Source organism: Electrophorus electricus, chromosome 14 (genome assembly GCF_041902795.1).
Source record: "Electrophorus electricus isolate QZ-2024a chromosome 14, ASM4190279v1, whole genome shotgun sequence".
Lineage (NCBI taxonomy): Eukaryota > Metazoa > Chordata > Actinopteri > Gymnotiformes > Gymnotidae > Electrophorus > Electrophorus electricus.
In genome coordinates this window covers 17,784,055-17,801,218 of record NC_137510.1, presented here as the reverse complement: position 1 = coordinate 17,801,218, position 17,164 = coordinate 17,784,055, and the positions used below count along the sequence as shown (strand labels likewise).

The 17,164-nt window shown below is 39.6% G+C and overlaps 1 long non-coding RNA gene across 1 annotated transcript; it reads left to right on the top strand.

The window, feature by feature from the left end:
* Window positions 1-822: 822 nt before the first annotated feature.
* LOC145651117 (uncharacterized) lies at window positions 823-14,651 on the top strand. Its single transcript, XR_014116801.1, has 4 exons — window positions 823-940; window positions 2,227-2,328; window positions 10,515-11,627; window positions 11,822-14,651. It is a non-coding gene; the product is annotated as an uncharacterized LOC145651117 (long non-coding RNA).
* Window positions 14,652-17,164: the final 2,513 nt, after the last annotated feature.

Genomic DNA, 17,164 nt, shown 5'->3' with positions numbered 1-17,164 from the left:
TCCTGTATCTAGCAGTATCCTAGTTCAATAGTTCAAATTGACTATAACCGTATGTACTGGCTGGAATACATTCCATGAGAAGATGACAAAGCACTTTTGTAAGTGGCTCTGGATAAGAATATCTGCTAAATGCCGTAAATGTAAATGTAAATGTATATGGATCTTCTGCATCCACAATGACAGAATCTTCCCCAGAATACTGAGCCCTCTCACCACATCACACAGCAGAGTAGGCTACAGCTATGAAGCCAAAGCTGAACAGAGGTGAAACAGCAGGAGACATGATGCAGTAGTTAGAGTTTATTCTGGAGTTAATCACCCTTCAGCAATCAGAGACAATATTTTCTCCTTGAGTTATTGCTCAAAATTAGGATTAGAATGCCTATTTTTTCACTAGTTCTCACCATGGCTTGGAAATGCTGTCATGGGCTGTTTGGTGCTGCTTATCATTCAACACAACACTTGACATTTTTGCACTTCACTGCATATAAACTTTGCACAATACGGAAAATTAACCATAGTATAACATATATAAATAGAACAAATATTGAGGTAAATTATTGCAAACAAATCTATAATCATTTTATTCTTGTTACCAACCACAAGTAGAATAAATTCTGTGCTCATATGTAATATTTTTCAAGAGATGTGATATATATCCATGCACACACCCTAACAGATACACATTGGTGAGTTGAGTGTGTTGTGGGGTTAGATGGGTTGAGTAAACAGTTATGTTTTGTTGTAATCCTTGTAAACCCAGCTCCAACTCTCTCACTCTGTAGAGATGAGAACAGCCACTCACTGCCGTAATCTTCCTCTCTCTCTTCTGCCATCTCAGATCCCCCCTGATGCAGGTCATTTCCTTTGTATGAATGAGTGAGTTTGCATATGTGTGTGAGCATGTGTGTGTGAATGAGTGGAGTCAGAGGAGAAGGAGGTAAGGAAAACCTTGTATTTACAGTGAGTAAAAGGGAGTGTACAGAATGTAACATGCTATTGGTCGCTTGTGTGATAAAATCCAGTATATGGAATCCAGGATCCTTAGAGACAGAGTTTGCATAGTTGCTGGTGGTGGTGAGTAGGGTTGGGTGGAATGGGTGGTTTGGGGTGGCTGAGGCTCAGACACCTGAAGCCAAGGATGTTCGTCTGCTTATCCCTGTGTGGCTCTGAAACAGCACAGAAGCCATACAGTATGGGTGGACCTGTTGATTCTGTTCTGTGTGAAGTGTTCTCTCACACTTCACACACAGAACAGTATGTAAATCCACCCATAATGGTCTCTTCTGTGGTGCAACAAGGACAATCTATTTAATGTAAATATTACAGGCATGTCAACTGATTTAATGTTGATGACTGAGTAATACAAGGCTACTATATTTGTGGTGATCTGGTGTAAAAATTGGCCATGCTACTGGTGAGATCTATTTTTATGAGTGTATCGCAAATGGTGTTGTGGTGCATAAGGGACCTCATCTCCCACCAAACTATCTTTGATTTTGCTTGGTGTGGGAGTACCCTAAGGTTTACAGAACATGTAAAGCCGCAGATTGACACAGGCCCCTAAGGAAGACAAAAACGTGCTATACGACCTTGGATAAAGGGTGCTATTATTTACAGAAACTTTCTTTGAACTTACACAATCCACACTGTGGCCATCCTACAGAAAGCACCCTGAGGCACTTTAGTTTTAATTAGCCAAGCTGAACACAAAGAGAAACATAAACCATTAGTTATATCAGGACCTGCAAGATTTAATTGGCCGTTAAAATGTTTCACGTTAGCTATAATAGGTGCATTAGTTGCATGTTTAGAAGAGAATGTGAGTTTAATGGGCATGTTTTTTATTGACATTAAATAGTATACAATGTCATTAGTTAAACAGAATGACCCTCCTGAAATATTCAACTCTTGTCCTAATTAGACACGTTTGGCGAGCTATGTTGTTTGGAGGAGAACGTGCAGGTCTGCTGACAGGTCTAATTAAGAGCGCAGGGCCTGATAATCAGCTCAGCTAACGCTACTAGCCAATCGCACACACTCTCTTTCATTAACCTGCCTGCAGGACAGAGTTGCCACTCAGGACACAAACAATACAACGAGAAAGAAAAAACAATGAAAAGAAGAAAGCATAAAATCCTCTTGATTCAACTAATGTAGCACAAGCATGTAAACATTAATGGTAATGGTTTGACTTCTTGTTTGTTTTAAAATAATCATTTCTAGTGAGAGGAAAGAAAGGCGATGGATTCATCTGGAAATGTTGTGCAGGACTTTGAGCACAGCACGTGGTTGAGATGAAGCCACACATGTGGGTCATGGAACTTGGTAAGAGCAAAATAAAGGCGCAAAGTTGCACATTGTTTTTTAACATTAAATAATTTATAAATTGACAATTTATAAATTACAATGACCAAGGAGATTATGTAGCTCATTGTTTCTAGGTTTGTAGCATTTTGTGTTGTGTATAAATGGATTAAAGGTGCTAATAGAGTGAGAAAATGATTCACTTGTAAAATGTCTAGTGTATCCTCAGACCAAACTATTAGAACATTGCAGTAGCCAATACACTGCACTTGGATACCAATTTGTAGAGGCATTTTTCAGCATTTTTACATAAAATATTCCCTTAAGGATGATTAGTATAAAAATACCATATTTAATATATTACAATATTAAATAAATATACTATATAAAATACACTAAAAGTACATTTAAAATATAATTAAAGCACACATTAAGTTAACATGAACTATAAATTATGAAAAAGTCTGTAATTGATTTCCAACTTTGATCATTATTTAGCATGGGTTCAAATGGACAATAAACTAATTAAATAATCAGTTTAATTAAATATCACCAAGTTAAATAGTACAATAACCTACAACAAAGTTTCACCTTATCTTTAAACTACAGAGAAAGCAGCAGATGAGGACTTTCTTTTCCATTAATTATGTGATTAATCATTTCTACACTCGCTCCAAATTACTCCCCCTGGATTCTCTGTGTAAAGCAAGCAGAGCATAGTTTAAACCACAGAACAGTTGTCTGCCCAGACGTTCAGGGTGAAATGTAAATCATTTGCATTTAAGTGCAATAAATGCACACAGCTGGAAGTGTTTGCATGTGCTGATCCAATGGATACATTGTTTCACAGTATACTTCACTTCTGGCACATGTCTTGTCTGTGACTCATGTTAAGGTGTTTCTCACTCCTGTTCATAAATAGATCTGCATCCTTACACCCTCACTGTAATTTTTTTTTTTATCTGAAAAATGGAACATTTGTAATGTTTTTGCAGTGAGTACAATGGAAAGTGTCCTGTTATACAGAGTGAGCAGCTATAAGGTTGAGATTTATGCCATAAGGGCATTGAGCCAACCTGAGTCTAATTGTGGGCAGTGTGGAGAGGGTGTATGGCTGGCAGGCACTCCTATAATGAAGGAAGCAGACTCCTTCACTGGCTGTTCAGTATAACAGTAGCACTGTATCACAACCATCAGCAGATAGGATTAAATGAGTGATGCCCTGCTGGTTCTATAACTTTAGCTAAACCACCAACCTATTGTTGCCAAGATGCATTTAGGCAAATTACTTCATGACAGTTATTTCAACAACAGACCCTCCCTGTCTGTGGGACAGTACTTGGTCAAGTGGCATTGCTACCTTTCTCCATTGGGTTTGAGTATGTGCATTGTAAATAAATCACAAAGCTCTCTAATTCCCATTCTCCACCACTCCACATGGTCACACTCACAGGCACAATGCTCCCCTACCCCAGCCGAAAATATCATCTCCACCCATCATAAGTACAAGATTTATGCATAGCAGCAAGCAAAGTTGAGGTTTCACACCTCTCTCTCTAAGGCAAACACACAGAGACTGGTGGCGCTGGGGCGCCTGGGTGAATGTGCAGGTAAAGAGGCTGATATAGTGAGCGCAGCTGAGAGTGCTTAACTCACTTCTTGCTCTCACAGGCTTGCTATTGTTCACCACCGATGCCTGTGGCAGTTTTCTTCATGAACATTAAACCTCATTTTAGTAGGTGAGGCACCAGCCAACGGACCAGCAAGCAAGCCACTGCCACCCTTTCACGACATGCTCTGTCACTTCAAACACGCTTCTCTTCTTTATTCTCCACGCTCGAGTGCAAATCTCGCCAAGATGCTTCTCTCCTTATGCCCCTAAGTCCTGCTGTTCAACGGTTCTAACTCATCTCAGGCTTCAGGAGATGAGTTAGGGTCCTTAGAGATGTGTGTGCTAACAGATTGCTGAGCCGATTCTTGCATGATGTAAGTCCTTAAAGACACTATTACTGATATGTTTTGCAAACACTGAAATAATTCAGATAGTTTATAAATCATAGAGTTAAAGCCCGTGTTCATATGACCAACTGCTGTTGGTAGCCATAGGGGTCTCCCACCAGATGTCCTAACCAAACATTAGGGTCACCAAATTGGATGACGAAACTTAAATCAGTTCATTACAACTAGTGACTTCAGACAAGTTGTTACAATGTTAATAAACTCAGTGTCAATGAGAACTCACTAAAGAAAATTCAATCTCCATCTCTTTATTCTTAGTCTAAGTACATAGGTAAACATGCTTACAGGAAAACTGTGACAGAGGGACTGGACACATGGTGGGTGCTAATGGATAGATATGTATCATTTGTGAGTGGAACTGAGGACATAAATGGTAGTCACTGCCTCTACTCATAAAGTCTCATACCTGTTTAAGGGACAGTGTGATTGATTGAAATCTGTGTGCCAGGTTAGCACAAATCCCACTCGCCCATATAGCACCATCTGTCTGGCCTGGCATTTCAGGTGCCACTCCTTTTTCTGTTATCCCCTTTTTTCTCCTCATCCTTCTCCTAGTCCTCCTCTTTAACAAATGTCAATTGAAACAAGTAGACAGATGATATGAAAGAAAGACTGCCACCCGCACCACTTTTCTCTCTCTCTCTCTCTCTCTCTCACACACACACACACACACACACACACACACACACACACACATTCATCCAATGGCTCGCTGCACCCAACCTACCTCAGCCCAACAGCAAACACATGCCTGGCTAATCAGCTTAGCGTTTAGGGCTGACACTCTCTCCCTCTAAGCTCCCCCTTCACTCTCCCTCCATCCCCCCCGACTTACATCCCCCCACAACAACCCACACCCACACACACACACACACACACACACACTCACAAACTCCCCTGCAACACTTTGGTGCAGGATTAATATCTAATTATGTCAGGTCACTCGTCCAGATGGACCCTCGCTCATCCCTTTGTGTCCCCTTCACCTCTCACGCGGGCCCTCTGACCTCCTGTGTCGCCCAGGCAACATATCTTGGTGTCCCTTCTTGGGCAGGATGTGTGGATGAGACACGCGGGACCCTCTCTCTCAGGGAAGAACACCAACGCCCCAGTAGTTGGTATTCTGGGCCCATCACATGCCTGGTTAAGCCCCATGAATAGATAGATCTAGGAGGGAGGCTGGCCATGGCCATGGCTCTCTGTGTCTAGTGCCAGACAGATGGTTCAGAACACAGAAAACAAGCATGCATTTCAAGGGCATCAATGCCCATAATGTGCTTTTTTTCTTTCATTAATGTTGGAGAACATAATAGTAGAGAATTAGGAGATTGTGGTGTGAAAGGAATACGTTTGTGAGAATTTGCACACTGACATGAAAAGGTGGAACCCCCCCCCCATATAGCTGCTGGTCTGTCTGCATGGACACATGTGTATGCACACACCCACACACCACCACACACACTTGTTTAGTCAATAGATAAATGATTATATAACTGACATATGTATCCCAAAAGATTAAGTATTTAATACTTTTATTGCGCAAACATGATCGCAAATTAATTAAGCAACCATCAAGAGCAATTCTAGCTATTTGATGCTAATTGTTAAATATCTACACTCTTCTGTATTTTTAAATAATATTTGGAAAATCAAATAAGAACACATGTTTACATTGGCACCTTTATCACAGCAACATGATGCTATAAATAGGCAGCTAATTGGCTCAAGTATCAATGAACTAAAACATTCAAGTCAGTCAAAATGGGAAAACAGTTGAAAATCAATGTAGTCAGAAAAGTAATTAAATGTATTGTAAAAAGTAAACTTTTACTTTATTGCACATTTAAAATAAAAAAGAATAATATGAGATTTCTCCTAGATGTTACATTATATTAGATTTTACACCTCACAGTTTGCATGCCACTAAACAGAATATTAATCATTCAGCTGGTTAAAGATGGCTGATGGTTTAGATGAAATTAATATTTCTAAGCCTTTATAAATTTGTATGTCAACCAATTATAACTAAAGGGGCATCAATGTTCTTGATATAAATATATATTAAAGGTTTTCTTCTCTTCTTTCATATCATCACATGTGCAAGTGCCAAAAAATAAATAAACCGTTATCATTTCAAAGCTCTTTACAAGTTCTTTACACTAATAATCAATGTTTTTATATAGAACCCAGTCTGTGAACTAAAGAAACTGCAAGTACTTTCAATGCTTTCTTGTGTATATAATTCATTTTAGAAAGAAAATGTAAAAGGAGTTGCTAATATCATTAAATGAACCTTTAGAATAAAAGGCGAATATTTAGATTTAATTTAGACAAATTAGCTTTATGTCCTGGCCAATGTGCAAGAGTACTTTTTGATTACACATTTCCTCTAGGCAACTAGACTGCATCAGTTTGAATGTTGGAAAATGTTGCCAAAAAGTCATTTTATCATCAGTGGCGCACACTGTAAGCATTATGGTATGACAGACATTGTGATGTAGCACAGAAATCAGTCTTCACTATAAACTATGAGCACTACAGCATGACAAGCTCTGTGATGTGGCACTGAATTCCGTCTTCTGTAAACCATCAGCATTACAGCATGACCAACACTGATGTATCACTGAATTCAGTCTTCTGTAAACCATCAGCATTACAGCAAGACAAAGACTGTGATGTGGCATTGTACATTCATTCATCCCTGTGACATTAATTTTGAAAAACATCTGAGTGCTTAATCCTTTGGGGGAAGGTTATGGGATTCATCAGAAAATATGATTTATTTCTCCCAGTGCACTGAATAGCACAAGCAGTGTAATAGCACAAGCAGTGTACTTGAATTTGCTAGGCCAAGTGAAAGCAGAATCTAGGAGCACAAACCAGGATCATTCTGCAAATACATGCAATGCAGAGCATTGTTATGGAGTGGAGATTCCACTCTTTGGGCTATGAATAATGAATGAGAGGCTTGATATTCCCACTTTGGCAGTACACAAAATGCTACTGAAAAGTGCCCTTACTTGAGTATTTTCTAACTACTTATATGGTTATTTCAGTATCAGGTATCTAGTTTACTACTACAAATAAATAAATAAATGCAATTATTTCATTAATAAAATGATGCGTTGTATATAAATGTGCCATAATGTATAAATATGCTATATTTATCTATATTATAGAATGTTAGGTACATTGCTGTGTGCATCTTTAATTTCTCCTTGCTGTCTGTATCTACTAGTACCTAATGAATAACTATGATCAACATCTTTGCACAGGAAGTACAAGTAGTCTGTGGACAACTAATTTGATCCTTTTATAAGGTTTTATAAATTTATTTTTCCAAACTCCATTGTGTCCTCATATGAAGAGTTGGTGTCTCAAGAGAATGCTCTCAAACTTAATATTGCAACATACTTGAGGAGTGACTTGTTTTCTGGGCACCATGAGTTTAAAAAGTAACTACCAGGAGAAGCCTGGAGAAAAGATGAAAACAAGTCATTGTGGTTTACATTTTCTCCAGCTCTGCAGCACACAAGTTTCCAAATGCTGAAGCTCAGAAGCACAGAGAATACAGGGGGTAATGGGGGGGGGGGGGGGGGGGAGTTACTGCATTCGAAACCATCAAGCATTATGTAGGCCTTCAGCTTCGTGGACATGCCAAGGTTAAAATTTCCATTGCTAATATGAACTTTGCATAAGTGCTTATAATGGTAGCATCCCGTCTGCCTGGTTATTGTTTTTCCACTAAAGCAAAGCAAAGCCCTGAAAATTCCTGGGCAAATATAAACTTTGCTTAAGTACTTATATGGCTGTTTTTTTCACTCCCATATGGCGGCCAAAGGCACAAGGCCCAGGGAGAATACAAAGCAGCTCGGCTAAGCCAGTCTACACCCCCACACAAAAGAGCCAGCTCTTCAAAGGAGAAAAGTCCCTTTAAACAGTTAACAGGAGTGCTGAAGCTCCGAAACGTGACAGTGTTTGAGAATGCTTTGCTTCACAAAAAGCTCACTCAGTTCCTCTTAGCACTCAAACTCACTTAACTGATTTGGTGGAAAATGAAAAGAAAAGATTCCACAATAAGTTGCACATTGGGTTTTGGTTGGATACTGAAATAATGATTTTCTGACACCAATGTACCACAAAGACAGGTTTAAAATTGCAAGATCATTATTTTAAAGCATCTAACCCTTTACAGTAATTTCAAGACAAAAAAGGCCACAATTGTTTAATTGTTTATGTGTTATTGGGATACATCTATAATATGTAATATGATGTTGTAAATACACACATAAAATAAATTATTGTGCTCAAGCATTGTAGTTTTTTGTAGAGGTTTTCTTGTTTTTATTTTTCCCAAAACTAGTTTTATTAAGCCGTGGTAAAATTTCACAAATCATTCTTACAAAATGATTGCCATTATAAAATTACTATAAACTATACATTTATTTTCATTTCATTTCATTATTACTATTTGAAATAACCTATTACAAGATATCATTTAACTGCATGAATAGCGCTGAGTAGATAGATGTAAATAAATGGACTGTTTCTTAAATCAATACATAGCATAAAATCTTTTTTCACTTTATTTTTGCTTTTACTTGTTAAATATGTCCTGTATAATGATCCATAGGTTAATCAAAGCTTTTTATTGATTGGCTAAAACCACGCTGGCATGTGGTTAGTAAACTCATTGTCTTATCTGCTAAAGGAAACTTATTTGACAGATAGAATATATAAATAGTGTGATTATATTTTGTTCTAACAGTTTACTCAAGTTCATGTTATGTTTTCAGGAAACTATGAACTCTGAGAAGCTGTGGTTTTGTTCATCAATTCATATCAGTAATACAAAACTCTGTCATTTATTTTAAAGAACAGATATTACATGGGAAAGTAATAATAAAGTAAACCACTCAGCTGACCAGTAACACAAAAAAATCAAACGTACAAAGTTTCTAATTATCTATAGTTGTCCTTTAGAAGGTTTGTAAAAAAGATTCTTTCAATCCATTCAAGCAGCTGACACTAGCACATGGGCACAACATTACTGTTAAAAAACAGAAATGTTTATTTGCCATGTGTATGTGTGATGGGTGTGTGTGTGTGTGTGTGTGTGTGTGTGTGCAAGCCCATGTTTGTCTTTGTGTGTAGCTTTTAAGTAGAGTCACTGTTTCTTTACTTGGTTATACCAGGTTACAGGTCTTGACTAGTGCATGAGTTGACTAGCAAGCAGTCACTGGTTTTAGATTTGTCTTTTAAAGAGAGATTCTCTGCAAAAGGGAACAAAATGGGCACTATGACAAATAGACCCTTAATCTTCATCCAGTTGTTATGTTAATTACTTATGTTGCATTATATATAATAGCATTGAAGTATAGCATATGAATAAATATATGTATATAGTATACTCTACATACTGTGTGTGTGTGTGTGTGTGTGTGTGTGTGTGTGTGTGTGTGTGTGTGTGTGTGTGTGTGTGTGTGTGTAGTATATGTATAAACGACTGTGAAATTTATAGCTATTGAAGACATAAGACTCCTTGATTTCAGCTTTCTCTGTTTTCTGATTGGGGCTTATTGAACTGGAATCTCTGACTTAGTTGAATCACTGACTCATTAGTGGAATTTTTTATGAAAGCATCATGCCATGCATTGCCTGGGGTAAAATACAAACTGAACCCTACTGGCAGCAGCAGTATTGCTCAAATATTCTCACATCAAACACTGAGTGTTGATTGCACTGCCTACAGTCTCAGCCCTCTCCCTCAGAGAGAGTGGTAATTACCGTGTTAATATATTAGTCTGCTGCATCGATTACCTGGCTAATCCGATCACAGGCATGCCATTGATCGCTCATTGAACGTGCCAACAATAAGCACTTTCAGCAGAGCGCCGCTCAATAGTGCTCACACAATGGGCTCTCTCACAGCTAATTGGCTAAAATAAGCCAAACATTTTGCTTTCTCTGGCCAGGCTTGGATCAATGGAGAGCATGGGTGTTGCATTTAGATGACTTTCTTAACCTCTCTCTCTCTCCCTCTCCATTTTCCTTTTTTAATCAATTCAAATCTTTCTAAACCTCACATCTCCTTTAACATCCCATTTCATATCAACCCCTCACTTATCTCTGCCTTTTCCTTCTCTCTGTCTTTGCCTCCACCTCTCCCTCCTTCTTCCTTCTTGGAGAGCCCCACGTGATGCACAGCTGGCAGCTGGAGTAGCTGGAGCAGCTGAGGACCATAAATCAGATGTAGGCGGAATTCCATACGTGGAGCTGGCATGCGCTCTGTCAGCCATGAAATAAAGACGTAGCGGAGTCGAGGGTCAGAGGTGCCAGGGCCACGCCAGTACTGCCTCAGAACACACACACACACACACACACACACATCCCACTCACCTCCACCATCTCCTGGCTCCTATACCACTAGCACTGCTTGATGCCAGAGTAGGCTTCCACCCCCTGCGGCTCTGTTTGTGTGGTTCCTGCCACCACACAATAATTCATATCTTATAATAGGTCCTGTAGTTTCCCCTGTGCTGGCAAATCCAGAGCTTCTGTACTCAGGACCCACTAGCTGTGTGACAGCAACTTGACACTGAGGTAGAGTGCCTGAAATTATGTCTATAAGACATAAGAAATTATATCTATAATTATGTCTTATGTCTAAATTATGTCTGGGGTTATAAGAGTCCTGCCTGCAGAAGATGTCTCAGGAGCTGACCAAGTACAGCTGACAGCAACATGTAGTGTAGCACTTTCTTGTCGATACCTATGTACTTTAAGAATGTTTCTATGTACTATGTAGGCTATTCTAAGAGCGTTTTCTATGCTTTACTATACATGAAGCACCTTGACACTGTTTTGTTCATCAAGGCTAAGGCTAGTTGTGGATTCACATTGTAGACCCATGCTATCCACTGACTTCCTTTACAGATTTGCTTTTTTACTTCTTGTAAGATGCTGAAGTGGTCAAATATTCCAACTTGGAAAATGAAATAATCAACAAAATTATTTCCGAAGCCAAGTAGCTCAAGGTGTCTCTCTCACATACTTCTCATGTCCTCTGCTCAAAACTAAACTTCGGCTTGTCCATCTCACTGCAGAAGCCCTAGGTTACAGCTTGGGCAGTTGACTGGGTAGGGTGAAGGGTCAGGGGTCATGGGTCAGAGACAAAGGGCTGGTATTTGTATTTGTGTTAGTCCACATCTATTGTCTTTGTGGCCTTGGTCTATCAGATCTGTTTACTGTCTAACTCTTAGGAGCTGAGAGCAAACCCACATACAGCGATAAGACAAAAGGTAATCCCGACAGCTACACAAAGCCATTTATTTACACATTCACTTTCCCTTATCATTTTAGAATATATTTTCTTTGTCACCTAAATACCATTGCCTTTACAGAATCTCTGTTTTTTTCTCTTTCTTACTTTCCCTCACTTTCTCTCTCACACACACGCACAACACACCACTCACACCTGTTACAATTCCTGCAGTAGAGCCAAGTTTCAGTGAGTCATCAAAGACTAAAAATCAAACAATGACTAAGAACTAGTGTCTCCAGTTTAATGGCTGGTGGGTTTTAGCCCATAGCTGATGAGACTGGGCTAAGGCCTGTGGAACTGGAGGTTAAACCCATACTGTAAAAACCAACTCTGTGTGTCTGTCATCTGTCTCCTTTGATGGTCAACAAAGGGCTGGCTTGTCCCATGGATAAGTCCCTTGAGTCTGCCTTGCCCACCCAGGCCGATGCCAGAGCAGATTGACTGCATGCAGGACAGACTCACTGCTTCCATCATTCTTCTTACTCCTGTCACCACCGGCCATAAAAGCAAATGAACAAGTTTCACCCCTCTGAGTTCTTCTGACTCTGTCAGAAATGTTCAGTGTGCTGTTTGTTGTCCCTCCTCATGGGCTTTATTTCTCACAGATTACTCCATTTGATTGGATGTTGTTTTAAGAGACATAGTGGAACCTCTTTGGTAAAATAAAGAGACAGCAGTTGGGGGGTTAATGACTTGGGCTTTCTCAAATACTCCCTTAGTGGTTCTTGTGGATTGTTTGTGAAATTTAGGATATGTAGAAATATGAAATTTAGGATATGTACTCTCACTTGTAGATCTGATAATAAATTGTCAGCGAGAGGTTTCTAGTAATCCCGGAGTGCTCTTCCTAGGAGTTCCCTCAGACGGGTTGGCCAGGACAGCTGTTATTACGGCTGCTTATATGGCCTGCGCAACTCAATATGATCAGAACGTAAATAACATTGTTTAATGAGCCCTCAGTTTTGAAAAACTCCAAAGCAAAGCCTCCACATCTGCCAAGTCACTCACAATAGTGCCCTCTGTGAAACAATAGGGCTTCCATTACAGGTATTACAAAACCTACTAGTCTGCAGTCAGCTGGGCTGTGTACAGTCCAGGCTCTGCTCCACATCACCAATGGACAAGCAGCAGGGAGGCCAGGCAAGACAGCCTGTAGCCATTACTCGCCTCTGAGTCAGAGTACTGATGTCCTCTGTCCATACGACTGCATTTGCTGGTGGCATGAAAGACAAAAGCAGGATGCCTGGTCTGTACACTCACTTAACATTTGATGCTATATGTCCTTCAGAAGCTACAGCCAGAATAACATTTTCTAGGCTTCCTTTGTTTATAGATGTAGAAAAATGAATGAAAACAAATCTTTAGGCAATGTTACTGTCTTTAGGTTCAATAATTATGGTAATTACATATAAAATTATGAATTTTGTATGTATGTTGAAAAGCTTATTGTATCATAGACACTGTGATAAGCTACTAGGCCTAATGCATTGTTTAGGTGAGACTGGGATAAGAGTTATACATATTGGTATGTTGTTATTTTCATGATTATTTTGTGTTAGTCTTCATGGTATTTTTGGTCTCAAGAACAGTCAGAACAACATGCATGAAATACATTTGCCTGCATTGATTCTAAATGATTAGGTCACTTAATAATGCTCTGTTTTTTCAGTTTATAATGAAATGGTGTCAGAGTGAACACCCACATTTCAGAATAATGATAATGTATGCTTGCTAGTCAAGATTAAAAAAAACATTCTTATTATCACAATCATTTTTTTGCATGCTTATCACTATGCACCATCTTTCAGGTCTACCAAATTATCTGTTAAGATAGAATAGTCCAAGACACTACTTTTGCAATGGCCAACTATTCTGATTAAAGAAATTCAAACATGAGTAGCTGTGACCAGTTACATAGTTGTGGTCAGCTTACCACTTCACCTTCTTTTAGTTCTTCCTCAGAATCTGTCAGTTGGTTCACGGTACTATGACTGCACCATGATCTTAAGCAATCAGCTTTGTAGGGTTATGAAAGGCATGGCATGATATAATGATATGAAGCAATCAGCTCCATAGGGTTATGAAAGGCATGGCATGATATAATGATATGGAGCAATCAGCTCCGTAGGGTTATGAAAGTCATATTCCTTTGCCATTGGTGTTTCTCCACACCAGTGATATGGAATTGAGCAGAAACAGGACTCCTCCAGAAGTAGCTCAGAACATTATGAACTCCCTGGAGGTGCTAGCAGAACCAGGCAACAGACAATACACAACCAATCAGATCTGGGTTAGGAGGTGGGCATTAGACTGGATTGGAGGAATGGACAAAAGCCAGGGAGAATCTTGTATTTCTGTCCTGTCTGGGAGTCTGTTAGGTGTGTCACCATGCGGGAGCTGCTGGCAGGCCTGGCCTGGGCTGCCCATATCAATATCACATGCAGGGTTTGGGGGAGGGGAGAGAACTGGAGATTGATAACTGGTAGACCACATGGAGGGCTGGATGTGGAATGCTCCCACAGTCTACACCCAAAGATACACAGCCACCCAGTTACTTATTACAGAGACCTGGCTATTAAATCACTTCCTTCTCAGTAAGAACCAGCACATATTCTCAAGGCTTTAGAAAATTCATGAGCTATTTGCAGAAACACAAATGCTTGCTTGATAATAAATAACAATTGTGATGATTACTATAGTTAATGCAAATAATTAACAAATGTAAATATTTAATTAACTGCTCCAGTAACTAACTGAAAAATACCCACATATGGGCACACGCATGTAAAAGCACACACACAAACTCTGGCAAACGTGAAAGCACACACAAATGCAAATAAATTCAACAAGCTCCCATATTGACACTGTAAGATGCACACATTTAATATTTCATGCTGATCAAATAAATGTTCTTTATTAGACATAATGTGACCTAGATTTATTCAGGCTAACTTAATTGTAAAAAGATTTTTTATTCCTATTTTCCAACATAGATAACTGATATTTTATTTAAATTAGCTCTTATATTGCTGGAAAGAACAACACACACACACACACACACACACACACACACACACACACACACACACACACACACACACACACACACATATATATATATATATATATATATATATATATATATATATATATATATATATATATATATATATATACAACACATAAAAATATTAAGTGTTGCTGTAAATACATGTACTGTGGAATTTCACAGTAACCCCTAGTAATATATGTTTGTATAGGTTTATATATTAGGTTTTGTATTCATGTATATACAGTATGTGTTCTTTAAAGTGTTAATACAACGGTGTGTATAATCTAGGGTTGTGAAAGTCACGTCTGTAGAACTATGTAGTCGTGAGTGTGTATGCACACGATATCACCCTTATGATACTTGACTCCTGCCTCGTCAGACCTCTCAGCAATGCAGACATCCTGTCTAGAATGGAGCGTGTCAGACACTGGAGAGGTCAACTTCCCCTTGTGACCTTTTTAGCACCTTACGACCTCCCTAACAAAAGTCACTTTACTCAGAGAGTGCACCCAGTGAGAAATGCATGGAAGAAGCCTGGTCCTGTGATCAATCTCTCAGGCTGTAGTGCTCTTGCTGCTGGTTCCCCAGCAACAGCTCAGAGTGACTAGGTCCTGGCCAGCCATGCTCACCATCCACATGCCAGCCTGGCCTCTGTCTTCTCTCAGTTCAGATTTTTAGCTCAATTACAGAAAAGACAGAAACAGGTGAACGCAGCAGAAATCAAGAATGAGAAATGCTTGAATACCTTGATGCATTTTGATTTGTTACCTGAAGCTCCATAAGGAAAAAGATAAATGTCTGAACCAACGGCTAAAAAAAAAAAAAACAGTAAACCCACTTTCTGACTGTCTGTGTTATTTTCATGTAATTGTCTGACCTACCAAGACATTGGCCAAATAATTTTTTGTTTTCTTGTATATTTTCTAGCAATTTGGTGGTGGAAAACTACAGAACTATTATTCCAACTTTTCTGATGATCAGATTCTAGGAGCGTTCCTTCGGGGTCATTGATTACATTCATTTTATAAGCAGTAATAAGTACCTAACATCATTTCATCTAAAGAAATTAATACTATGAACATGAAACCATGCTGAACACTTTGGCTGTTTCAGTGACTGGTAGGAGCACTAAAAGCAGGCTGGATTTCTGGGGCCGTCTCCCCTCACCCCCTGCAGCTATATCCATCACCTCTCTGTTCTGCAGCTGTGGCAAAGGGAGTGCTCTCACCAACCCTCTCAAACAAGATCAGAAAGAAAACTTTGCTCCAAATTTCTTTGACGGGGAGAAAGTGCGCAATTCCCATGTCAAAAACACTGTCCTCAGACCAGGGAACCCCAAAAACCAAGGCCCAGTAAGCTAAGTAAGTAAAGTAAGTGTTCTAGGAGAGTGCCCTCCATGGGAAACATGACTGGAAGTGTATTCGTTTGTGGAGACTGCCTGCTCTTGTTAGCATGGTAAGCTACAGCAGCAGTTGCAGCATGGGAGATGGTGTTTGCACAGGTGGGAGATTCTACTGTCACTGCAGACATAAATCTGCCAGAGCTGGGTTCATCTGTATGCCCAGCTCACAGGGTCAGTCAAACACCAGAATACTGCCTGACCTGTCCCCCTAGTCTTTGTGCTCAGTGACCGCTAAAGCCCAGCCATAGGGGGAAAGAAAAATCATTAGCATCCACTAGGTCTTGGTGGGTTAGAACTTTGAGAGATTTGTTATTGTTGTTGTTTATTTGCTCTTAGAAACTCATTTAAAAAATAACTTATACTCAGCTTGGTTTTGGGAATGTTCCAGCATATGATAACATGAAGTAAAGCTCTTTGCAAAGCCTCAGCCTGACCTTGAGTCAACACCTACCCTGCCTAACACTTACTACTCTGTGTCTGTCTTATTCAGAGAGCTAGGTTTGTTTGATTATTGCTATTTATTCACAAATTTGCCACTGATGAAGACTGAAAGAAGTTGGAGGTGGAAACACCCTGTGGTGTTAGTGACCTTAGATTATGCAGTCAATAAACCCCCACACTCGGGGCAAGCAGTAAAACCCATTTACACACTTCCTGCCCCCCGCTAATGCCTAACTCTACATATTAACATCCAATAACAGGCACTTAAACAGGCTTGGTCTTGGCCATTCCAATGCTGATATGTTTTAGGACGTGTTGGTCAGTGGGGTTAAAGCATTGCTTCTGTTAGAGTTCAATGGTTGCACATGACAAACTATTGGAGCTGATTCTTTCCTCAGAGCCTGCTATGGGAGGTCAGTACAGAACATAAACGGTGCTTTCTGCTTGCTCTCTGAGCAATGAGGCAAGATATTCACCCATTTGTAAGTGTGTGTGTGTGAGTATCTCTCCATGTACACACAGCTGGTTGCAAGGTGTGTGCAGGGCATCTGTGGGGACCCAGCTAGAGTAAACAAGGCCAGTGTGGGCCAGCTCACCTCCCCTGTCTTACCTTTCTTGT